The sequence below is a fragment of the Otolemur garnettii genome, unplaced genomic scaffold (assembly GCF_000181295.1).
Source record: "Otolemur garnettii isolate 467f Iridium unplaced genomic scaffold, OtoGar3 scaffold00203, whole genome shotgun sequence".
NCBI classification, from domain to species: Eukaryota; Metazoa; Chordata; class Mammalia; order Primates; family Galagidae; genus Otolemur; species Otolemur garnettii.
In genome coordinates, this window is record NW_003852598.1 from 787,695 (window position 1) to 813,327 (window position 25,633).

The 25,633-nt window shown below is 36.3% G+C and overlaps 1 pseudogene; it reads left to right on the forward strand.

Annotated features, from left to right (window-relative positions):
* Positions 1-18,393: 18,393 nt before the first annotated feature.
* On the forward strand, positions 18,394-18,999 carry LOC111721931 (annotated as a pseudogene).
* Positions 19,000-25,633: the final 6,634 nt, after the last annotated feature.

The following is a 25,633-nucleotide window of genomic DNA, read 5'->3' on the forward strand; positions in this document are numbered from 1 at the left end:
CAACAATAGCTATGAGTTCTGTTGAGTATGCTGTGACTGAGAAATAGTCACCCTGGCATATCTGTATAGTCTATCTGTGTTGTGGGGATCAGTAGAGCAAGTCAAGTAGGTTGCATGTGATTGCCCCATAAGGAAGTGGTCAGCAGGTAGTGGTTGTATGAGGCCGTTATCTGAATGTATCACAGTTAGAAACTGGGAGGAGGTGAAGAACTAGAAATAATGTCAAAGATGACTGGGCTTTGCTTCTAATAGGAGAAAGTTAAACTTATATTCAAAATGAATACCAATGCATCATAAAATTATAAGAATTCATTACATTCATTTATTCATAGTAGATGTTACTCCAAGAGAAGGAGCAAAGAAACTGGCACAGCCATCCCACAACAATATCTTAATGTTCTAAATTTGGTTGAATCATAGAAACATACATTAGATTTCTATTAAATTTCTACTGACTTTAAAAGATAGAATTTCCTGAGCCACAGGCGCCAGCTCCATATATGGGAGGTGGTGGGTTCAAACCTGGCCCTGGTCAAAAAACCCTGGAAAAAATAAAAATCAAAATCAAATTTCCAAGGCTCACTAGGTGAGGCATGCTGTTGTTTCCTAGATAAGTGACTTGTCAGTCAAGTAGGGTATCCCAAGTGGCCATGTATGCCTTGTTTGCAGACTCATAAACCAAAGGACTAAACATACCCCATAGAAAGAGGGAAAACATCTCTCTCAATGGTTCTTTTTCTTTTAAAGCAATGACACAATTATAAGAACTCAATGAATATCTTTTGTGGTTAAAAAGATCAAAGATTGAACGAAGCCAAATTGGGAATCAACTTTGAGTTAATCAAAGTTAGACACTGTTAGAGTTTTTGGTCATAATGAGACATGTAGACTCTTCAGTGGGATACATGGGTTCATAAAAGGCCCAGACACTCAGAAATGACTTGTGGGTTCCATCAAATGCCACCCCCGTAAATGAATTATAGAGAAAAATTCTCAATGAGATCTCCATCTTTGCAGACAAGTACCATTTAGCTTGACTAGGACAAGTCAAGATTACAAGGAAAGACTACAGCAGGGTTTTGTATAAAACCTGTGAGCGTGGGCATGCTAGTAATCTGAAAGACTTGGTGGGAACAAATCCAGGATAAAGTATTTCAGGTTACTAGCCACAGGGTTTAAGGGAAGAAAATGTGATGCCATCCTAAAACAAAACTTTAAAAGAGCATTTAACTGGAAAACAAGTTTAAAAATACTTACGTGACTTATAAAAAATATATACACACATAAAAATGCAGGTACCCAGATATCAGTTTGATCCAAATCCTCGAATTTATGACAGTGTCTGTGTTCTGTGTATGATCTCTCTTCAGTGTTTTACTATATTTTTCCCTCTTTTTGCTTTCTCAGTCTTACACTCATAGGTATTCACTATTAATTTACATTATTGATACTGTTTTATACTGTTTTATTCTGACTTGCTTAACATAAGATTTTTTCTAAAATTTATCCATGAAAAACAATGTGACCTAATCATTTGTATCCTTATATTAAATTAAAATTTTAAAAGTCTATCCATGTTGATATCTAGCCATCTACCAATATAAGTCAATATAAATCAATCTGTAGATTAATAGAAATTCAGAACATTTCTTTATAAGACTATTCAGGCTTTAAAAAAAGGAGAAATTCCTATCCATTGGACAACCCACATAACATTATGTTAAGTAAAATAGCCAGGCACAAGAAAGATAAATACCTTGTGATCTCACTTAAATGTGAAATCTAAAAAAAGTAAATTAATTGAAGGAAATAGTAGAATGGTACCATGGCACTAGGGAGCAGAAGAATTGGAAAGATGTTGGTCAAAAGGTAAAAAAAAAAATTCAGTTACACAGGAGAAGTAAGTTCAAGAGATCTGTCATATATCATGGTAACTGCAGTTAAGAACAATATATTGCATACTTAAAAATTACTTAGTAGACTTTAAGTATTTTCACCACAAGAAAATATGAGGTGATGCGTACCTTAATTAGCTTGATTTAGCCATTCTACATCATACATACATAGCAAAACATGTTGTACACCATAAATACACACAATTTTTGTTAATTAAAAATAACATTAAAACTTATTTTAGCTGATGAATAAGAATCATTATTGAATAACTTCAATCCTTCAAAGATAACACAGTTTTGGTTGACACAGGCTATTTCAAATTTTAGCAATTGCAAACAATGCTGGGAGGAACATTCTTGCCCTACTTATGCATATTTTTATGTACAAAATGTTCCTGGTTCCATATCTAGTATTGGATATGTGGATATTTAATTTTATTAAATCCTTGCACATAACTCTGTAGAATATCTGTACTAGCTTATAGTTCCTGTTATCCCACTATTCTCATCAGCATACGATTTTTATCTGACTTTAATTTAACCATATTTCCTTTGATCGTTCTTGGTTTTGATGTTTTATTCAAGAAATTCTAAGATATTTCCTTTTATGGTTCTTATTTTTGATGTTTTATTTAAGAAATTCTTTTCCTTTTCCATTCTATATTTCTTTCAAATGATTTTCTAATTTTTCTTTAATGTTTTTATTTTTAATCTCATTGGAGTTTTTTTTGTTTACAATTTTGCATGTAATCTAATTTTATTTTTCTTCATATTATAAATAATTTTCTGGATACCATGTATCAAATAATTCACTTCCTACTGTTTTATGTTGCCCCTGTTATCAAACAGGGAGTTTTATACATGTGGGTAGATTTCTAGATTCCCCAGACTGTTCTCTTGGGTCTCTCTGTGACTTGTATCTATACTATTTTTGTTACCTTGGCTTTGTAATATGTTTTAGCATATCACAACATTGATATTTTAGAGAATTTTTCTTTTTTATTCAATCATTACTTTTTTAAATGTGTGTTTCATAACCATATTGTCTAATTTCACCTTCCCACTCCCTTTAGTTTCAATTAAAGTTTCATTATATATTTAGATTAACTTGCGGAAAATTGAGAGATTTTCAATATTAAATCCGGTAAAGAAAAATGAAATTGCAGGACCCTCTAAATTTATTATGCCAAAGGGGAAACTAAACTTTGGAGATTGAGTCACTAACATATTTGCAATTATCCTTCTTACGTTATGGATTAACTCTCTTTATGTTCTTGTGCTATCAATGACTAGGAGACACCAGAGACCAGACTATCTATCTTTTCTAATCATTGACCATTGTTATAGATTAACTATATTCTTTATTGTTTTTTACTTAACTCACACTAGAAAGCACCCAAGACCCTGTGACTGTTGCATCTTTAGTGTGGAGAAAGACCACTTCATTAATGAAATCATCATTAATTATTGATTAAGCCTTACATAGAAAGATGTCAAAATTCTGTTATGCTTTCCTACACTTTGTCTTCAGAATAATTCCAGGTCCATCCAGGTTAATACAAAAGATGTCAAGTCTCCATATTTTTTTATGGTGTATATATTGGTTGATGGGCCTTTGTTTCCACATCTTGGCAATTATAAATTGAGATATAATAAATAATTTGGTGCAAATGTCCTTATGATAATATGTTTTTTGTTCCTTCTGGTTAGATACCTAGTAATGGGGTTGCAAGATCAAATGGGAGGTCTAGTTTGAGTTCTTTGAGGATTCTCCATACTTCTTTCCAAATAGGCCATATTAGTTTGCCCACCCACCAACAGTATAAAAGTGTTCCCTTCTCTCCACATCCACACCAACAACTATAGCTTTGGAACATTGTAATGTGGGCTATTTTCACTGGGGTTAGGTGATCTATCAGGGTGGCTTTGATTTGCATGTCTCTGATGATTAGGGACAATGAGCATTTTTAAAATCTTTGTTAGCATTTGTCTGTCTTCCATAGAGAAGGTTCTATTCATGCTTTTGCTCACTAGTAGATGGGATTGTTAGCTCTGTTTTTTATTATTGAGTTCTCTTTAGATTCTAGTTATCAACCCTTTGTCAGATTAATAACATGCAAGTTATTTTTTCCCATTCTAAAGATTGTCTATTTGCCCTAATTGTTGTGTCCTTAGATATGCATAAGCTTTTTAGTTTAATTAAGTCCCATTCATTGAAGCACATTCTTCTTAGTAAAGTATCACAAGAATGGAAAACCAAGTATCGAATGTACTCAATACTAATATGAAGCCAGTAGATGATCTAATATGCACCCACATAAGAGAAAAACTCAATTCAATTCAAGCTTGGACAAGGGTAATGAGGGAGGGGGGACATGGAAGGAGGGAGGGGGATCAGTGTGCTCCCACTTAATGGGCACAATGTAAGGATATATGGCACACCTCTTGGGTGTGGTATACAACTACAAGAAAGACTCTAACCAAACAAATGCATACATTGTAACCTATTTGTATCATCACATTAACCTGAAATAAACAAAAACTATAAAATTAATTCCAGGCCAGAGGTGGTGGCTCACGGTTGTAATCCCAGAACTCTGGAAGCCTAAGGCAGGTAGATCTCCTGAGCTCAGGAGTTCAAGACCAGTTTGAGCAAAAACAAGACCCAGTCTCTACTAAAAATGAAAAAACTAGCCAGGCATAGTGGTAGGTGAATGTATCCTTATCCTCCTAGCTGCTTGAGAAGTTGAGGCAAGGGCATTGCCTGAACCTGAGAGTTTGAGTTAGAACACTATAGCACACTACCTAGGGTATAAAGTAAGACTGTCTCAAGAAGAAAAAAAAATTCCAAACTTATACATGTTGGAAGACTGACTTCCATTTTATAGAATCTGTGCTTATTGAGTGGCTCATGTTCAAACTTTGCTTTTGAATAAACTCTCTTTAAAGTAGATTCTAAGACTTTTGATTATTTTAGGGTAATAATTCTCACGTCATAGACCAAAATATAGGTTTAAAGATTTCAGTTGGCTTTCTTATAATTCTAGAACAGTGTAACCCTTCATCATAAAATAAAATATGTGTCCCAATGAGTCAAGTAAAAGAGATTGGTTTGGAGGAGCTGAAGAAAACAGAAACAAAGAACAAAAAGTGTATTGGTCATTTCAAAGTTACCTTCCTTGTAAGGTAGAGACAGGATGACAGAATAATAGAAAAATAACTGATTAGTTAGCACCAGGTTACTTTAGGCGTGGTCTCTCTCTATATTTCTATTAATAGAATGGTCAGACAACAACTTGCTTTTACTTTGGAACTTTAGCATGGGTAATTTTTTTTTTTTTTCATTTTTAGTCTGCGCTGTTGGGGCCTTGTGCAAGAGTTTGGTCCAAAACAACACCCTCCTCCTATAATTTTTGTTTAACATTCATTTCTACAAATCTTGTGTTTCTCCATTGTTTCAGCTCTTTAATGTTCTACCATAACATTTTATAATTTTCTCCATAAAGCTTCTCTCACATTTTTATTAGTTAATTTCAATATACTTTACATTTTTATTTTTGTAAATGCTATCCTCTTTCAAGTACATTTTCTACTCAGTAATTGCCAGTGTAAAAATACTGATTTGTTTATGTTAGCTTTTTATCTAACAGCCTTTTTATCAAGTGTCTAATAGCCTGTAGATTTTCTTGAGTTTTTGGTACAAAGGATCATAATATATGTAAATTGCAACAGTTTTATCTCTTACACGTACTTACACTATTTGTCATTTTACTCAGGGTTTCATTGTATTGGTCAGAACCTTCAATTAGATGGTATCCCAAAAGTCACTCCTAAAACACCATACATAAGGAAAATGGGAAATTACGGCTAAATGAATCTTTACTTACAGAATATTTATTACAAAAGTTTACAAAGAGGTGGTAAGCACAGACAGTATTTTATAAATACTTTGCAAAATTTTGTAATGAATATTTTATAAATAAAGATATGTTTACCTACAATTTCCCATTTTCCCTATGTGTGGTGCCTTTAGGGATGACTTTTGGGACACCCTTTATTATGCTAAAGGGCAATGGTGATAATAAAATCTTTTACTTGTTACTGACTGCAAGGATATGTTTCTAAGGCTCATGTTTTCTGTAGATTTTCATAAATATCCTTGATGGGTTAGAAAGTTCATGTTTAAGTTTTTCAAGGGGATTTTACTTTTAAATTGAACCTAAGTGCTGATTTACATCATATGCTTTTATGATACATTTTGAATTTTGTAAATTATCCTTACATTTCTGCCATAAATTCTACTGGTTATAATGTAACATAAGAGTATCCACAGACTCTTCCTCTTCCTAGCAGACTATTGTCCTTGTAGTCACTGAGTTTTATTGTCTATGTAGGAAAGGAAAAAGGTGAGGAGAAGAACTGAAAGAAACTTGGGTGCTACAATTGATTTTTAGAAGACAAGTTTTTTTACTCCTTTAAAGGCATAAGTCTATGCAAATTGAGAAACTGAGATAATTAAACTTGAGAAATTAGAAAAAGTGGAAGAGAGAGACTGAAGCAAAAGATATACCATTATGAGTAAGACGTCCAAAAAATATTTTTAGGAAGGTTGGCTGAATGTTACAAATATCTTTTTCTGTGTAATTGCAAAATATAATTGTTCTTCATTTCCTTCTGGTTCTCAGAATTGTGTGTTTTTTAGAGTAGCCATCTGTGCTGAGACTGGGCCACAAAGTCGTGCAACTTTAGATTTACACTCTAGCTTGGAAATTCTCAATTTTCATACTTGTGAAATTTGAGGAATCAAGCAAGCACAGGAATTATAACTTGGATATGTGGATTCACTGAGAAAGTCTGGCAGCTATTGGCTCCAGTCACCAATTACTTTTTATGATTCAATCCAAGTAACTTAGTTTGGCTGTAACATGAGGTGATTAGTGAAGATAATTTTTTTTAGGGACTTATTTGATGCTCTATAATTATCTTTCACTAATGGTCAGAAGGTTAAATAGTTTAAAAAAAAAAGACATATATTTATGGTACTCAAAAGACAGAGATGTCCAGCTAGCCCTTAGTAATTAAGAAGTCTGGAATCTCTTGCCTTCCTAATCTCTGATTAATAGTTGGCCCCTTTTGTTACCAAAAGTTTGTAATTTGTCTCAGAGGCAGCATCAGAAGAATGAAGACAAGTGGTCTGAGGAGAAGGAAAGAGAAGGTTATTAATTTTCCAGCAAATGAGGAAGTTGTCCAACTCCCATCTTCATAGATCAATATTCTGCCTCTTAGCAGAAATACAGAGATTTTTTTTCTTTTTCAGGTTTCATTGTTTGCATCTGTTAGGTAAATTCCCTCTTACAATTGTGTTTTGCCCCCAGAAGGTGTGGCACACACCCACCCTCCTCCCTCCTTCCCTCTCTCTGCTAATCCCTTCCACCCCCCCCATGCTCACCTACTCCCCTTGTCATTAATTGTCCTCATATCAAAATTGAGTACGTAGGATTCGTGCTTCTCCATTCTTGTGATGCTTTACTAAGAATAATGTGTTCCACTTCCATCCAGGTTAATACGAAGGCTGTAAAGTCTCCATTTTTTTTAATGGCTGAATAGTATTCCATGGTATAAATATACCACAACTTGTTAATCCATTCCTGGGTTAGGGGGGCATTTAGGCTGTTTCCACATTTTGGTGATTGTAAATTGAGCTGCAATAAACAGTCTAGTGCAAGTGTCCTTATGATAAAAGGATTTTTTTTCCTTCTGGGTAGATGCCCAGTAATGGGATTCCAGGATCAAATGGGAGGTCTGGCTTGAGTTCTTTGAGGGTTCTCCATACTTCCTTCCAAAAAAAATTGTATTAGTATACAATCCCACCAGCAGTGTAAAAGTGTTCCCTTCTCTCCACATCCATGCCAGCATCTGCAGTTCTGAGATTTTGTGATGTGGGCTATTCTCCCTGGGGTTAGAAGGTATCTCCAGGTGGTTTTGATTTGCATTTCTCTAATAATTAGGGATGATGAGCACTTTTTCACATGTTTATTTGTTCCTCATTTCTCTGTTTTCTTTAGAGAAGGTTCTATTCATGTCTTTTCCTCATTGATATATGGGATTGTTGGCTTTTTTCATGTGTATTAATTTGAGTTCTTTATAGATCCTAGTTATCAAGCTTTTGTCTGATTCAAAATATGCAAATATCCTTTCCCATTGTGTAGGTTGTCTATTTGCATTGGTTATTGTCTCCTTAGCTATACAGAAGCTTTTCAGTTTAATTAAGTCCCATTTGTTTATTCTTGTTGTTGGAATTGCCAAGGCAGTCTTCTTCATGAAGTCTTTCCCAAGGCCAATATCTTTCAATGTTTTTCCTATACTTTGAGGATTTTTATTGTTTCATGCCTTAAATTTAAGTCCTTTATCCATCTTGAATCAAATTTTGTGAGTGAGGAAAGATGTGGGTCCAGTTTCAGTCTTTTACATGTGGATATCCAGTTCTCCCAGCACCATTTATTGAATAGTGAGTCTTTCCCCCAAGGTAAATTTTTGTTTGGTCTATCAAAGATTAGGTAGTTGTAAGATGTTAGTTTCATTTCCTGGTTTTCTATTTGATTCCAAATGTCTATGTCTCTATTTTTGTGCCAGTACCATGCTGTCTTGACTACTATGGCTTTGTAGTACAGCCTAAAATCTGGTATGGTGATGCCCCCAGCTTTGTTTTTATTACTAAGAACTACCTTAGCTATAGCGAGTTTTTTTGGTTCATACAAAATGCAGAATCATTTTTTCCAAATCTTGAAAGTATGATGTTGGCATTTTAATAGGGATGGCATTGAATAAGTAGATTGCTTTGGGAAGTATAGACATTTTAATAATGTTGATTCTTCCCAGCCATGAGCATGGTATGTTCTTCCATTTGCTAATATCCTCTGCTATTTCCTTTATTAGGGTTTCATAATTTTCTTTATAGAGGTCCTTCACCTCCTTTGCTAGGTATATTCCTAGGTATTTCATTTTCTTTGAAGCTATGGTGAAGGGAGTTCTGTCCTTAATTAGCCTCTCATCTTGGCTGTTATTGGTGTATACAAAGGCAATTGACTTGTGGACGTTGATTTTATATCCTGAGACATGCCTATATTTTTTGATGACTTCAGGAGTCTTATGGTTGAGTCTTTGGGGTTCGCTAAGTATAAGATCATATCATCAGCAAAAAGGGAGAGTTTGACCTCCTCTGCTCCCATTTGGATGCCCTTTATTTCCTTGTCTTGCCTAATTGTATTGGCTAGAAAAGGCATCCTCAAACTACAACCTGTGGGCCACACGCGGCCCGCCTAGGACATTTATCCAGCCTGCCAGGTGTTTGCTGCTGCTGCCTGCCCTGCTTAGCAGCTGACTCGTCCCAGGTCCAGCAGTCTGGCCCTCCAACGGTCTGAAGGACAGTGAACTGTCCCCCCATTTAAAAAGTTTGAGGAACCCTGGGCTTGAACTTCCAGGACTATGTTGAATAGTAATGGTGACAGAGGACAACCTTGTCTGGTTCCAGTTCGGAGAGGCAAAGCCTTCAGTTTTACTCCATTCTATAAAATATTAGCTGTGGGTTTGTCATAGATAGCTTAGATCAGTTTCAGAAATCCTCCACATATGCTTATACTCTTCAGTGTTCTAATAAGAAAAGGATGCTGGATTTAGGATTTATCGAATGCTTTTTCTGCATCTATTGAGAGGATCATATAGTCTTTGGTTTTAATTCTGTTGATATGGTGAACAACATTTATAGACTTGTGTATATTAAACCAACCTTGCTTCCCTGGGATGAAACCTACTTGATCATGATGTATGATTTTTTTGATGATAAGCTGTAATCTATTGGCTAAGATTTTGTTGAGAATTTTTGCATCTATATTCATTAGTGAAACTGGTCTGAAATTCTCCTTCTGAATTGGGTCTATTCCTGGTTTTGGTATCAGGGTGATGTTTGCTTCACAGAACATGTTGGGGGAAGATTCCTTCCTCCTCAATTTTTTGGAACAATTTCTGGAGTACAGAATAAGCTCTTCCTTGAAGGTTTGATAGAATTCTGGTGTGAAGCCATCCGGACCAGGGCATTTTTTGGTTGGAAGATTTTTTTATTGTTTCTTTAATGTCAGTGCTTGAAATTGGCCTGTTCAGGAGCTCTATTTCTTCCTGGTTAAGTCTAAGGAGAGGGTGTAATTCCAAATATTGATCCATTTCCTTCACATTGTCAAATTTCAGAGCATAGAGTTTCTGATAGTATTCAGAGATGATCTCTCATATCTCTGTGGGATCAGTTGTTATTTGCCCCTTATCATTTCTGATTGAGGTTACTAGAGATTTTACTTTTTTATTTCTAGTTAGTCTGCCCCAAAGTTTATCTATTTTATTTATTTTTTCAAAAAACCAACTCCTTGTTTCATTAATTTTCTGAATGATTCTTTTGTTTTCAATTTCATTGATCTCTGATTTAATTTTGGATATTTCTTTTCTTCTGCTGGGTTTAGGCTTAGATTGTTCTTCATTTTCCAGTTCCATAAGATGGCTTGTGAGTCTGTTGATGCACTCTCTGTTTTTCGAATGTGTGCATCTAAAGTGATAAATTTTCCTCTCAAACTGCTACCACCGGTTTTGGTAGCTTGTGTCTTCATTGTTGTTGTGCTCAAGGAAGTTAATGATTTCCTCTTTTATTTCTCCCTGCAGGAAACTGTCATTCAACAGAAGATTGTTTAATTTCCATGTCTTTGTGTGGGGTTGAACGTTTTTGTTGGAGTTGAGTGCCACCTTTAATGTCTTATGATCTGAGAAAATACAAGGTAAAATTTTAATTCTTTTGATTCTGTTGAGGTTTATTTTTTTGTCCTAGGATATGATCAATTTTGGAGAATGTTCCATGGGATGATGAGAAAAATGTATATTCTTTATCTTTGGGATGGAGTGCTCTATATGTGTCTATCAAGCACAGTTGCTCTCGGGTCTCATTTAAGTCCCTAATATCTTTGTTTAACTTCTGTTTAGAGGATCTGTCCAGCTCTGTGAGAGGAGTATTAAAGTCCCCTGTTATTATGGTATTATAGGATATCATATTGCTTAGACTAAGTAAAGTCTGTTTCAAGAATCTGGGAGCATTGAAATTGGGTGCATAAATATTTAGAATTGAAATGTCTTCTAGTTGTATTTTTGCCTTGACCAATATAAAGTGACCATCTTTGTCTTTTCTCACTTTTGTTGCTTTAAATCCACATGTATCTGAAAATAAGATTGCACTCCTCTTTCCTTCTGAATTCCATTTGCCTGAAAAATTGTCTTCCAATCCTTAACTCAGAGTTTTAATTTGTCTTTTGAAGCTAGGTGTGTTTCCTGCAGACAGAAAATGGATGACTTGTGTTTTTTAATCCAGTCAACCAATCTATGCCTCTTCAGTGGGGAATTCAAGCCATTGACATTTATTGAGATAATTAATAAGTGTGGTAGTGTTCTATTCATCTTATTTTGTGAGAGTCCATTGCTTAGTTTTATCTTTTGCATCATAGTGGAAGTTAGGTTCTGTCCTTTAATTTCTGAGTTCTTACTTTGCTGTTGATCCATTGTGATGGTCAGTGTGTAGAATGGGTTGAAGTATTCCCTGTAGAGCTGGTCTTGTTTCTATAATAAGAAATAAGCAAATGTGGCAAATTTCCTCAATGTTTGTTTATCAGTAAATGATTTGGTTTCTCTGTCAATTTTAAAGCTTAGCTTAGCAGGATATAGAATTCTGGGATGGAAATTGTTCTGTTTAAGTAGATTAAAGGTAGATGACCATTGTCTTCTGGCTTGGAAAGTTTCATTAGAGAAGTCTGTGGTCACCCTAATGGATTGGCCCCTGTAAGTCAACTGGTGCTTACTCCTGGCAGCTTGAACAATCTTTTCTTTTGACTTGACTTTGGACATTTTCATTACAATGTGTCTTGGAGAAGCTTGGTTAGAGTTGAGGTGACCTGGGGGCCAATATTCCTCTGAAAGGAGTGTGTCAGAATCTTTGGTGATATTTGGGAAATTTTCATTTATAATATTCTCAAGTATGGCTTCCATTCCCCTGGGGCATTTTTCTTCCCCTTCTGGGATACCTATAACTCATATGTTTGAACACTTCATATAGTCCCACAATTCTGACAGTAAACATTCTGCTTTCTCTCTCTTCTTTTCTGCCTCTTTTACTATCTGAGAAATCTCAAGAGCTTTGTCCTCTACCTCTGAGATTCTTTCTTCTGCATGATCTAATCTGTTGTTGATATTTCTATTGCATCTTTAAGTTCCTTAATTGACTGCTTCAGTTCCTTCAGCTCTGCTATATCCTTTCTATATTCTTCATATTGTTCATCTCTTATTTGATTCTGTTTTTAGATTTCCTTTTGGTTATTTTCCATCATTTCCTTCATTATTTTCATCATCTGTATTCTAAATTCCCTTTCTGTCATTTCTAACATTTCTTTATAGGTGGAATCCTCTGCAGTAGCTACCTCCCGGTTCCTTGGGGTGGTTGCTCTGGACTGGTTTTTCATGTTGCCAGGATTTTTCTGCTGGTTCTTCCTCATGAGTGATTTATCTGCTTCCTTGCCCTAATTTTCCTTTCACTTCTTCTTGCTCTTTAAGTTCCCATGCCTCTGGACTAGGGTTTCAATGAGTCCTTTTGGTACAGGACCAGAAGGATAAGAAGATTGAAGACCAGGAAGAGAAAAAAGAGAAAAAAAGGGGGGTGGGAGAAAAAAGAGAAAGGAGAAGGGGTAGGTAAAAGGGAATATTGACAAAGAGCAGAGAGAAGAGAGGCACAGAAAGAGGGAGATAGGAGCAATACAGGTGTACAGTAGGGTATTTTGACCCAATCTTAGAAACCCCCAACCTCTGGGGGTGCCCAGTTGGGTTTTTCCTTTGAGGTCAGCAGCTCTTCACTAGCCTGTTCAGACACAGTACCCCACCTACACCAAGTAGAGAAGAAAGACAAACATGCTGTAAATCAAACCAAAACAAGCAACCAAAAAACTGTACGGGATAAAATTAGGCAAAAGCCAAATAAGAGGGGTAGAAACACTAACAGAAATGAAGTTCTATTTGTTAAAAAAGGGAAACAATGGAAAATTATATTAAAACTAGAAAAATAAAGAAAAAAGAAAAGAAAAATCTATAAGGAAAATGTTGAAATTAAAAAAAAAAACCAAGAAACACAAAAACAAAAACAAAAAACCAAACAGACAAAAAACAAAAACAAAAAACAAATCAGTATATATATCTTGGTGAATACTGTCTGGCCAACAGGTGATCTTCTTGGGCATGAGATGTTTGTTAATCACAGTGCTGATACGGCTGTACGGAAGATAGAAACTGGAGGCCTCTGCTGATTTCTCAAACCACATTGGGTGGAGAGCCTAAATCTCACCTTAGCCAGCTTAAAAGGCACTTTTAACTGCCAACCTGGGCTAAGCAGAAGCTTTCCCAGGAAAGCATTTGTCGCTGGAATCACTCCTGAAGTGGTTATCCACTTACCCAGTGTGCCTAAACCGATCTCACACTATGCCCCTGAGGGCCAGGGCTGCAAGGTGTCTCAGTCCCTGCCTTTAGGCTGCTCAGTCACTAGATTGCTGCTCCCACCTGATCCTTGCTCTGTGACCCTGAGGGAGGAACTTGCCAGGGCAGTTCTCCCACAATGGCTCCGCATGGCCCACAGCCAAACACTATTAGCTCCATCTGGTTCAGCAGCTCAATCTGGGGCCCTAGACAATGCTTAAGGTCCTCCGTTTTCTTGCCCAAGTTCTCCCAAGGTAGTTTAACTGAGTGCCAAGTCCAAAAAAATACCTAAAAAGCTCATAGGTAAGGCGTTTCCAGTTTGCAACATCGCAGCTGCTATACTTAGAGCTGCTGGAGGGGTTAGACCGAAAGAACACACAAACACTTGCCAGTTCTCCACTGCTTTTGTCCTCCTTATGGGGACCAGAAGTCCCTTGCTGACTCCCTGTGTGTCCAAAGGGATGTTTCTGGAACATCCCACCAGCCAGAGATGCCTATAGTCTCCTCTCTCCAGGCTCACCATGCCTAGTTGCAAGGAAGCTGTTAGTCAGCTGCCATCTTGCTCCCAATCCAGAAATACAGAGATTTTTAAAGGGAAAGTTTTTAGCTTTAGTCTGCTGCTGTTCAGCTATAGTGAAGATCTAATTCATTCAACCTTGGGTTAAGACAAGTGGTTCTCAACCTGTGCGTTGTGACCCACAGGAACTGTATTAAAGGACCACAGCATTAGGAAAGTTGAGAACCACTGGGTTAAGACAATCTTAACCAGAACTAGAACTTAACCAGAACTAGAACTTAACCAGAACTTAACTAGCACAATTCTTTTGAGCCATCTCCAGTGGAATAAAGAACAAAGGACTCTCCCCTTCCCTTCCTGTCCACTGTATTGAGGCAGGGATGTAGGTTTTAATGCCCAAAAAGAGTGGGGGATGCTTTGGAGAGACAGAAAAAAATGTATACTCTTTTTTGGGCCATTCACCCTATTACATTTTACCCCATATTCAGAATCTCAGGGCACTTTACTATTCTACAGCTGCTACACCCCTTCTCACTGTTCACCCCAAGTCTGCCCATCTAGAACCACAGTGAAGGTATCACCCCACCTTTCCTCTAGCAAAGCCAATCTGTCAGTCTTCTCACTTGCAGAAAAAATCTTCAGCCCCTTAGCATGTAGAATGAATCTGGTCAGTCTTTTCATTTAAAGGTAATTACATCTGCAATATATTTATGCATTATATTTATTACCAAGAGCAGTATTAATCTAAGCAGCCATATGTGGTATTAACTGAAATATAAAACTTTAGTCAATAGGAAGAAATATTGGTAGAAATTTATAGATGATCACTCATCTTTCTAGAAAATTTCCAAAGGTAACCCATTGCCTTTTTGCTTATTTGTGAAGCAAATTGCATATGCTTTCATTAATATGTGAAATCTTCCTTCTGCCCTTCCTAGAATGCATATTTTGTTTTCCTCAGCACCAGTGTAAACTGAAGCATACACGCCTACTTAGTATTATATATTTATTCATTCATTTGCAAATATTTATTGAGTACTCTTTGGATAAGAAATCATGATACACACCTGTTAGGTGTTTGACTGTGTTTAAATTAAAAAGCAAACAAAATTTTAAGGGTGAGGAAATTATATCTTGACCAGATTTGAAAGGTCTCTAAAATCAGTCCAGGGTGGGTGTTAAAATCCTCAGATTGTAGATAAAACCTTTAGCAAAATAGGTATTTGGCATCTAGCTTAAATAATACCCTTGACCTTCATTCATTGAGCAAAATATTCAGGTAGAAGTTTGTGACAATTCTACTATCCATGCAAAGATGAGATGCATGACTCACACAGCAATATAATCAAAACGGTAAGGAAACAAAGGCATGTTTTATCCTGATTGATTTTCCTAGCTTAAATCCAATCACCTTCATTCTTTCACTTCCTTTCACAGAAATGAGTTCCTTTTTTTTTTTTTTTTTCCAAAACTGGCTGGCTGCTTAACACCCCATGTATAGCTAGTATTAAACTTTATCTCTTTGTAATTAGTGTTTGTGCACAGAGCAATTAATTAGAATACAGCATTAGCCATGTTTGTACCTCACTCAAGAAGCTAAAGGACCAAAATGCTGATGTCTAGAAAAAGAATCACTTTAACAACTTTGATTAATTTTCTGTAAACCATCCCCAAGCAAGCAGATCAACAGACATAATACTTTATGCCCTCACCTCCCTTCTGCATTATGTAGTTGGTGTTGGGACCAGTCTTCATGAGTATGTATAATCGATTTTGAGCAGAGAGACTAGTGTAATAGTTTGGACTGAGCCTTCTAGTTTATGGTTTCAAAACTTTCTCTAAACACATCAATCTAGTCACATACCACCACTAAAGTACAATGTACATACAAGAAACAGATCAGCTGTGAGCAGACATGTAACATTAACAGCTAAGATTAAATGAACACTTACCATGTATCAAGAAATATACTACATATTTTGCATATATTAACTCACTATAATAATACTATGGGGTAGGTACAATTATTATTCCTTTTCGGTGTTTATGGAGATGGGGTACAGAGAAGCAAAATAATTTAGCAAGGAAATAGCAGAACAAGAGTATCTGAGTCCAGAGCTCATGCTTTGCAAAAACTCATTTCAGCACACAACCTAACAGGCCTGCAGTAGTACCACACTGGTGGAGAGCAAGGCCAAGGGACTCAGAGAGGGACATACAGGCTGTCTTCCCTGAACAAAGGGGAAAAAGGAATGCATTGTTCTGAGGCCTGCCCCTAAAGACAGGTCTCTGAGTTGGGCACTGCAGGTATTGCCCTCAGGAAAGGAAAGTGCACAAAGAGAAACTGGAGAAGTCTAAGAAAGGGCCACTAAGAGATGAGAAACACCCACTATGGCATGTGCTTGCTCAGAGCCTCTCTCAGCTGTTTGTTGGTGAGTCCTCATGACAAACAGGTGTGAGCTCTTTGCTAGGGATGAGACATCAGTCGGTGCTGTTAGCCATTTGGAGGCGTAGATTGAATCTGTAGGTTATTTTGAGTAAAATTGCTACCTTAAAATATTAGGTCTTGAAATCCCAAACACAGGCCATCTTCCCTTTTATTTAGATTTCCTTTAATTTCTGTCAACAATGTTTTGTAGTTTTCAGAGTACAAGTTTTACACTTCTTTTATTAAACTTATTCCTAATCATTTTAATTTTGATGCAATTATAAATGGAATTGATTTCATAACCTTCTTTTGACTTTTTTCATATCTTGTATATAGAAATACAACAGATATTTTATATTGATTTTGTATCTTGTGAACTTGCTGAATACTTTTCTTGTGAATTTCTTAAGATTTTTTTATATACAAGATCACATCACCTATAAACAGAGATAGATTAACTATTTTTCAAATCTGGATGCCATTTGTATCTTTCCTTTTCTTCTTCTTCTTTTTTTTTTTTTTGTTCCTAATTGCCCTGACTAGAATCTTCAATAAAATGTTAAAAAGAAGTGAAAAGAACAAGCATACATGTGTTATTATTGAATTTAAGGGGAAAGCATCTAGTCTTTGACCTTTAAGTATTTATGTTACATGTTTTCATAGATGCCCTTTATCCTAACAAAGTTCCCCTCTTTTCCTAGTTTATTGAGTATATTTTGCTTTGGCTTTTTTTAATCATGAAAGTGTATTGAGCTTGTAAATTTCTTTTTCTGCATCTTTTGGGATATCCATGTGGTTGTAGTCATTTATTCTACTTATGTGTCTATGATGCACTACAGTAAGAAATTTTCACAGTTTAAATAAATTTTGCATTTCTGGAATAAATCCCTCTTGGTCATGGTGTATAATTCTTTTAATGTTACTGGATTCAGTGCTAGGATTTTGTTGAGGATTTTTACATTTTTATTCATAAAGACAGTGATGTCTTTATTTCTTGTGATATCTTTGTCTGGTTTCAGTATCGGGATAATACTGGCCTCATAGATTTAGCTGGGATGTTTGAGTTTCAGAATTGGCTCTTCTTAGCCAGAATATAAGCACTTATGAGCAGAATGAAACTCAATGCCCTACTAACCAGTAACTCAATAAAAATGTGATAAACTGAATTGCTCTGGCTGTACAGAGGGCACTATTCATTATAATTTTTTAACAAATTATGAGAGAATGGATGATTTTCTTTTTCTCTCAGAATAGTCTTAGGTTTTTACTCTAAAGTTTATAAAACTATGAATATCCTCGATTTTATAAGTTTGTTTTTAAATAGAACTGATAATTTGTTTTGCTTTCCTTCAAATTCTAGCCCTCTTGGGAATTTTGCATGTTTTATAAAAAGCCTTAAAATTTGGCAAATATTTTGACCTTTTAAGTTATTTTATTTTAATTTGCATTAATAAAATAGGTATTCACAAGCCAAGGAAGACACAATATAATAAACACATTTATCAATGTAAATATAATATTTAACAATTTCATTTTTAAATTAAACATTCACATGATACTTGGACAATTCTGCAGTGTTATAAAGAATATGACAGTAAAATAATCCATTTATCATCTAAAAATATATTATCCACCTATTACTCTCAGATGAATAAAATATAAATATTAGGTTGAAGTTATTTGTCCATAAAGTGACATGAGATAATTATTATGATATGTTCTTGTAAAAAGAAAAGTCTACCAAATGTGATCAAATTGATTTAAAATGTATAGCTAGAAAGGATACACAAACACACACATGCCACATACAATCCACATCTGTCTTTTCATATCCTGCTGTTAGACTTAAGAATGATGATTTAATTATTTTCTTTTATCATTGTTCTCCCTAGAGTTCCATTGAAATATAAACCAGTCACTAATGTGAAAACAACAGAATTTTAGATTGGGAAAAGGAAAAAGAATATTTTTTAAAGAGTTCATCTTGGAGACTAGTGAATAATACAGTCAAGATGGCTAAAGTTGATCCCAAGAAACCAAAAGGCAAGATGTCTGCCTATGCCTTCTTTGTGCAGACATGCCAAGAAGAACATAAGAAGAAAAACCCAGAGGTCCCTGTCAATTTTGCAGTATTTTTCAAGAAGTTCTCTAAAAGGTGGAGGACAATGTCTGGGAAAGAGAAGTCTAAATTTGATGAAATGGCAAAGGTGGATAAAGTCTGCTATGATTAGGAAACGAAGGATTATGGACCTGCTAAAGGAGGAAAGAAGAAGAAGGACCCTAAGGCCCTCAATGCTATTGTCTGGATTTTTCCTGTTCTGTTCAGAATTCTGCCCCAATTTCAAGTCTACAAATCCTGGTGTCTCTATTGGAGATGGGCAAAAAAGCTGGGTGAAACCTGGAATAACTTAAGTGACAGTGAAAAGCGGCCTTACATCACTCAGGCAGCCACGCTGAAGAAGTGGGAGAAAGATGTCGCTGACTATGTCTGCGACTAGATGTCGCAGTTTGATGCTGCAAAGTGTCCCGCGAAAGTTGCCAGGAAAAAGGTGGAAGAGGAAGATGAAAAAGATGAGGCAGAAGAAGAGGAGGAGGAGGAGAAAACTGTCTCTCTGTGAAGACCTTAGAGTTGGGGAGCACCGCAAATGACTCATCTTTTATTCAAGAAATATCTATTGTCCTCATTAGGTTTAATCACAAAATTTGATCACAATCATATGGTAGTGCTCTAGAAGTGCTCTAGAAATTGTCAGTGCTTTACATGAAGTGGCCATGGGTGTCTGGAGCCCCCTGAAACTGTACCAAAGTCGTACATATTTCCAAACATCTTTAAAATGAAAAGCACTCTCGTGTTCTTCTCACTCTGCGCACTTTGCTGTCGGTGTGACAAGGCATTTAAAGATGTTTCTGGCATTTTCTTTTTTTTAATTTGTAAGGTGTTGTTAACTATATCATTACTGGCTAGAAAACCTGAGTTATCCACTGTACATATCTACAGTTTGTAAAAAGAACAAAACAACCAAGACCAACTCTTGCTGCTTCTTGCTGCTTCTTGCTTGGTGTTAAGGCCATGGGGAAAGATGCCCTTTGGTGGGGCTGTAGCTCAGGGCATGCACTGTGAGCTGGACCTGGTGACACTGCAGCAGGCATCCATTTAGTTTCAGGTTGTCTTGTTTTTGTATATAGTGATGTAGCATTCTGCTGCCATTCTTAGTTGTGGACAAAGGGGACTCAGCTGGCATGAGAAATGTTTGGATTTTTTTTTTTTTTAAGTTAAGTGCAGTAGTTTTAAAACTGTTTTAAAACAAACTGTAGAACTCTTTAATGTTGGCAAATCAGAAGAGCCTCTGCATCAATGAAAGTTTGAGAATCTTCTGTACTTAAACACATTGGCAAAGTTCTGTTTTTTTGTTTTGTTTTTTGGGGTTTTTTTGTATGTTTAGAATGCTGAAATGTTTTTGAAGTTAAATAAACAGCATTAATTTTTTTAAATTAAAAAAAAAAAAAGAGCTCATCTTGAATGTGCATTGACTTGTTCTTACTCCAGGGCAGCTATTACCCTACTTTTTCAAAGCTTACCAGGTTCCAGTTCAATTTGAATCAAGGAACATTGATTCATTCTCTTGATTCTAGGTAGTAGACTGGGCTGGCTCACACAAAGAGATGCATATGCCATTTCCATGGCCATTAAGGTGCCCACTGTTAACTGGGAAGATACAGATATACACTCTTCAGGAAATTGTGAAGGCTAAGAATCTGCCACAACAGAGTTTATCAAACTATGACCTGTAGCTAAATTTAGCCTGCTACCTGTTTTTGTAAATATATTTTGTAATTGAGTAATGTTCATTCATTTTGCTATCTATAGCTGCTTTCTTGCTACAGCAATAGAGTACAAAAGTCATGACAGAAATTACATAGCCTGCAAAGCCTAAATCACTTAGCATCTGTCCCTTTACAGAACAAGTTACCAACTCCAGTTCAAGAAACTCTACTACTGCTCCATAGTAGGCATAAAGAAAATGCCAGCCTCTACATTTGAATTTTAAGCTTGGCCTAGCAAGGGGCACTAAACAAGTATCCCTGAAGTGATATGAGAAGAATCCTAATGTCAACTGTGCTAATGGAGTGCAGAGTTAATAGCCTCTTAGAAGGTGACTTCTGAGGCTAGTACTGAAGATAAGGAAAGGGCACTATTCAGTAAAGACAAGGGATCCTTCTCCAAGTGTAGAGGAAGTCCAAGTAAACATACAGATATAGAGATTAACCAACATACTACTCACTTCTTCTCCATATCAAGAGAAGAATCATGTGGACATTTTTTGAAGCCCATTGTCCATTGCAGAGGAGTTCTGCTCCATGCTACCCTTCAGAGATGTACTTCCCTTCTTTCTATGGCTTTCCTCTCCAGGCTTTCCATATCCTGCTCCTTCAGGTGGCAGAAGGAGAGAGAGTGTGAGTATACACCTAAGAATGGCCCACATTATGCCTACTCTTTCCTTTGGCCACAACTCAAGTTCAAAGGAGCTGAAAATTGCAGTCCAGAACTCTGCCAGGTCATCACATTTCTTCATCTTTCTTTTCAGTTCCATTCTGAAGGCCTCAGAGACTGAGGTTCAGGTCCTCCTCTGATTATTTTCATCACAATAGCTTCCCCCATTATTTATTGTAAACTTAATGTGGGCACTTTATTTTTAAAAAAGTGACAGAGCTGTCTCTATATACTAGGGATGTGGGATGCATCACCAAAACTAAGATTTTTTTTCATATTTTAGATGAATCAATGGTTCTCTTAATATAATAAGGTTAACAACCCTAATATCTCAATCTTCCCCCAGGAATTTGGGGGAAGAAAATAATAGAACACAATGGACACTAAAACTGCTCAGCCTATAGAAGTAAAATGCATTTGAAAGTTGTTCATTGTGTCTCATGAAACACTAGAAAAGAGCATGCTGGAAAAAACAAGAAGCAGAAAGACAGGAAGTAAAGGAAGCAGCAAGGCCCACCTATCAGGGCAGGTTAGAGCCCCATGAGGAACTTCAATGGCAGGAATTCTGTTTGTTGGGAATTTCAAGGAACTGTTTGACATTGATCTTGATGTGGTTTTTCTTCCCTATACCTCTCAGTATTTTCATGTCCTTCAATACACAGTTACTAAATAAATGGTTGGGTGAATGATAATTTTAGGAAATGAAGAAAGAAAAGGTATCTTACTATGGTGCAAAGCAAGCCACCTCTGGAGCTGAGTGCCACAGACCAGACACAACAACTGAAGAGACTTTGCCAATGCGGGATGATGTACAAAACAATGACCCTTTATCTTGCTCGTCACAAGAATCTTTGGGGAAGACACAGCAGACTTCTCATAGCAGATACATTCTAGGCTTCAAAATATTTTACCAAGATATTGAAGAAAAAGATTCAGAACCCGGAGGACTTGGGACAAATGTGTTTCTGCTGTGAAGTGCGGGAGCTTTCCACGGGACTCATCCCATGAACTAAATGGTTGATGGGCTCTTGAAGGACATATATGGAGACTGGGAGTTTATTGCACCTCTACCCAAGTGTTAGGTACAGGGAATAATACAGCTCCTTCCAAGTGCTTAATGATGTTGCTATAAAAATACAGTTTGCTATGCTATAAACCCTGGGGTCAAGAGGGGCCTACCTGGCAGACAGAAAGTAAGGTCCTGCTTTTTTAGTTCTGCTAAACTCTTGCACCCAAAGTAGGAGACACCTTGCAGATGCTGGAATACACTGGCAAATAAACCATGTATGAGAAAATCATAGGCTTTGTAGAGAAGGGCTGTGAGCACTGATCAGAATCTTGTGCAGAAATAAGGGTCAGTCCCCTGCTTACCTTTTTCAGATGAAAGAGACTATCCTGTCCAGTCTATAAAAAGGAAAACATCATGAAGGTGCTCAGAGCAAAAACTACTAGTTTTATTCTCTGGGAATAATAAAGATATCCTGAAGTATCAATGGTCTGGGGGAAGTTATAATAATTAAAATATGATCACTCTCTTAAAACATGCTAAAGACTAACTTAGTGTTGAATTTGATTCTTATTTTCTTTCATGATTCTGAAAATAATTTAGACTTTCATAGTATCTCAAGGTCAGCATTATAGATGATACTATGATACTATAATATCATTATAGATGATACTATAATAGTATAATAAGATACTACTATTCTTAAGTAATTATAATTACCATTGTCTAGTACTTATTATTTTCCAGAAACCATTTTAAATGGTATAGATGTTTTACCTTATTTAACAATTATATCAACATTTTGAGTTACATATCAATGCCCCAATTTTTCAGAAGAAATAACTGAGGTTTAAAGAGATCAATCAACTTTTCAGGCAAACTAGGATTTGTCCAAATGTCCAATGACTCAAAATCCACTGCTCTTAATTAAATAGTCTATCACCTTTTCTATAAAACATTGGCTTCAGTTCCAAGGATCTTAAAGTTCATTTACCGAGACAAGATTCACCTAGAAACTGTATATATGTAAGTAATTCAGGGCTGACTCATGTGAAATTACTGGTATCACAGGCATTGAGAAAAGAACATGTTAACTAAAAAAGGCAAGAAATGCTTCATGAAGAAGGCAGAATATGAGCTGATATCTAAGAGCTGGCCAGGGTTTCTGCTTGCTGAGTTTGCGGTGAATGTCTTAGACAGAAACCCTTTTATACAAGGCTTTCTTGTGATCGACTATTTAACTACTTCCTAGGAAAGTCCTGTGAAATAAACAGAGCAGATTTTATGATCTTAGTTTTACAGATAAAAATCCCGAGTCCAGGAAGAGATATTGACTATCTCTGGTCACCGTTGTGAGGCAGAGAGCAGAGACAAGATGCAGGGCTTTGAAGTCAACCTCATCTAGCTCCTCTTGCATTTGCACATACACACATACATACAAATACATACAAGCACACATACACAAACACACACATCCTCAGAGGGGTAGCTGTCTGGAAAGTGCCAGATTTCATTCCTAGACTCCAGTAGACCACAGGGCTTTGGCAGACATAGATAACATCCCAGCAGACATATCATCCCCAACTACTGAACATTTGAAGTCCACGTCTTTAGTCTTTTCATTTACAAAAATTACAGTGATAGCATCATTGGAGATAAAAGGGCAAGTGTGATCACAGAAACTAATTAGTGAACAATTAATAATTCAGAACTGCAATAAATTTTTTTTTTTTATAGGCAAGAGCTTTCCTGGAAATGATCCCCAAGCTGTAACTATCCTCCTAACAGAGATGTCTTCACAGCAGCAAAGATAATTGTCATCAACAAGGGCCTGGAAGACTGTGCTTGAGAAGTTTCCAAGCACTAAATGAAGGTCTCTTAGGTGCTGGTAGACTATGAAATGCTGCTGTGCTAATTTCATCATCTTCCCATTATTTCATTGAGAACTTGAACTGCCTTTACATCAACTTTTTATCTTTAATAGTGGTTCTCCGTTTATACCTCTTTACATACATGTATCAGGAAAAAAAAAATTGGCAGAATTCTTTAAAAAAAAATAAATCCTTACATCAATTACTAGAGGGTGAGTAGATTCAATTTTGCATTATTTCCAAAAATTACAACATTACAAAATAACTTTAGCCTAGATATTTCTTTCCAAATGTTACATTTTCTCATTGATGTGACCATAAAGAAAGAAGATAGGTGTGAGTCTGTAGAGACACATGGTATATTCTCATCCATACCCAGGACAAACAATGTTTTTCAAAACTCTTTTTTTTTTTTTTTTTTTTTTGAGACAGAGCCTCGAGCTGTCCCCCTGGGTAGAGTGTCGTGGCATTACAGCTCACAGCAACCTCCAACTCCTGGGCTCAAGCGAGTCTCCTGCCTCTGCCTCCCAAGTAGCTGGGACCACAGGCGCCCGCCACAACGCCCGGCTATTTTTTGGTTGCAGCTGTCATTGTTGTTTGGCGGGTCCGGGCCAAAACTCTTTCATTTCCATTGACTCTTTCAATTCTCATAGTCCCTTGAGTAAGCAGACTCACTTACTGACAAACAGGGACTAAGACTAAAATCAGCTCAGCATTTACTCAGGATAAAACGGAGTGAAATGGTGTAGCTGGACTTCAATGTGGTTTCTGTCTTCTGCTCATGTGTTCTTTGTACCTCCCAACCTCTATTTGCCAACTGCAGCTTTCTTTCACTAGTAACCCCTTACTCTTGTAGTTTGGGAGAGAAGTTTCCAAGTTTCATGAATGGCTGTCTCTCCACAAATACCTTCTCTTTGCCTTAATTCCTCTCTCATAGATGTTGGGACATTTTTACCAAGTTCATAAAAAGGGAAGTAGTGTAGAGGATAAATAGAATTTAGTGGTACCCTGTCCTACCCTCAGATTTCAAATCCCCAGGATACTTAAGCTATTCAATTTCCCCCTTCTCCTTGCCAGTCTTGATCACAGGGCAGTATTCAATATCAGTTACTTTTCAGTGATATGTGATATCACACACACACACATATATGGTAAGTTATTCCTCTTTTCAGAAGTATTTGCATTCTAAAGCAGACTTCTTATGTAGGAATAAAAGACTCTGTCTAAAGATTGGGAAAATATCAGACATCAGTCAGTTAAAGATGAACCATTTTATGTGGAGAATTTTTCCTAAAATTATACAATAGATGAAGTTCAAGTTTAAAGAGTCTAAGTAACTTGTTCAGGGTTATGAAGCTGGTAATAAAACTTGTAAAAGTGAGTTTTGAGGATGAAGGTAAGTAAGATGTGTAAGTACAGAAGACATTATGAGTTCCCAACCAAACATCTACTTCTACTTACTTCCTTTAAAAAATAAAACAAAAGTAAAACAAATATGAAAACTTATTCATAATTTTTTTCCAGGAATGTCATCTTCTCCATGCTGCCATGAGTTTCAAGGAAGGCTGGTTTTGTCCAGAATCCTGTTTAGTATAATCTGATAGTGGCCCCCTTTCTTGTGGTTGATTTATAATTGGGCATATAATGTATAATGCAATTCTTTCTGATGATATATCTGAAGTCTTATGAGGGTAGAGTACTAGGAGTTTCTCAACGAGTTTTTCTTACCCTTAAAGAAAGATGACAGAAGTAGTTTTATATTCTTTTTTCTTCCTCTTACCTATGGCTGTTGTGTCTAGTCAGGGTGCTTGGAACAATAGCAGTTCTCTTGCTTATAGGCCAAAAAAAGATAGTAACATTTAAGAGAGAAAAAGCCTTCAGAA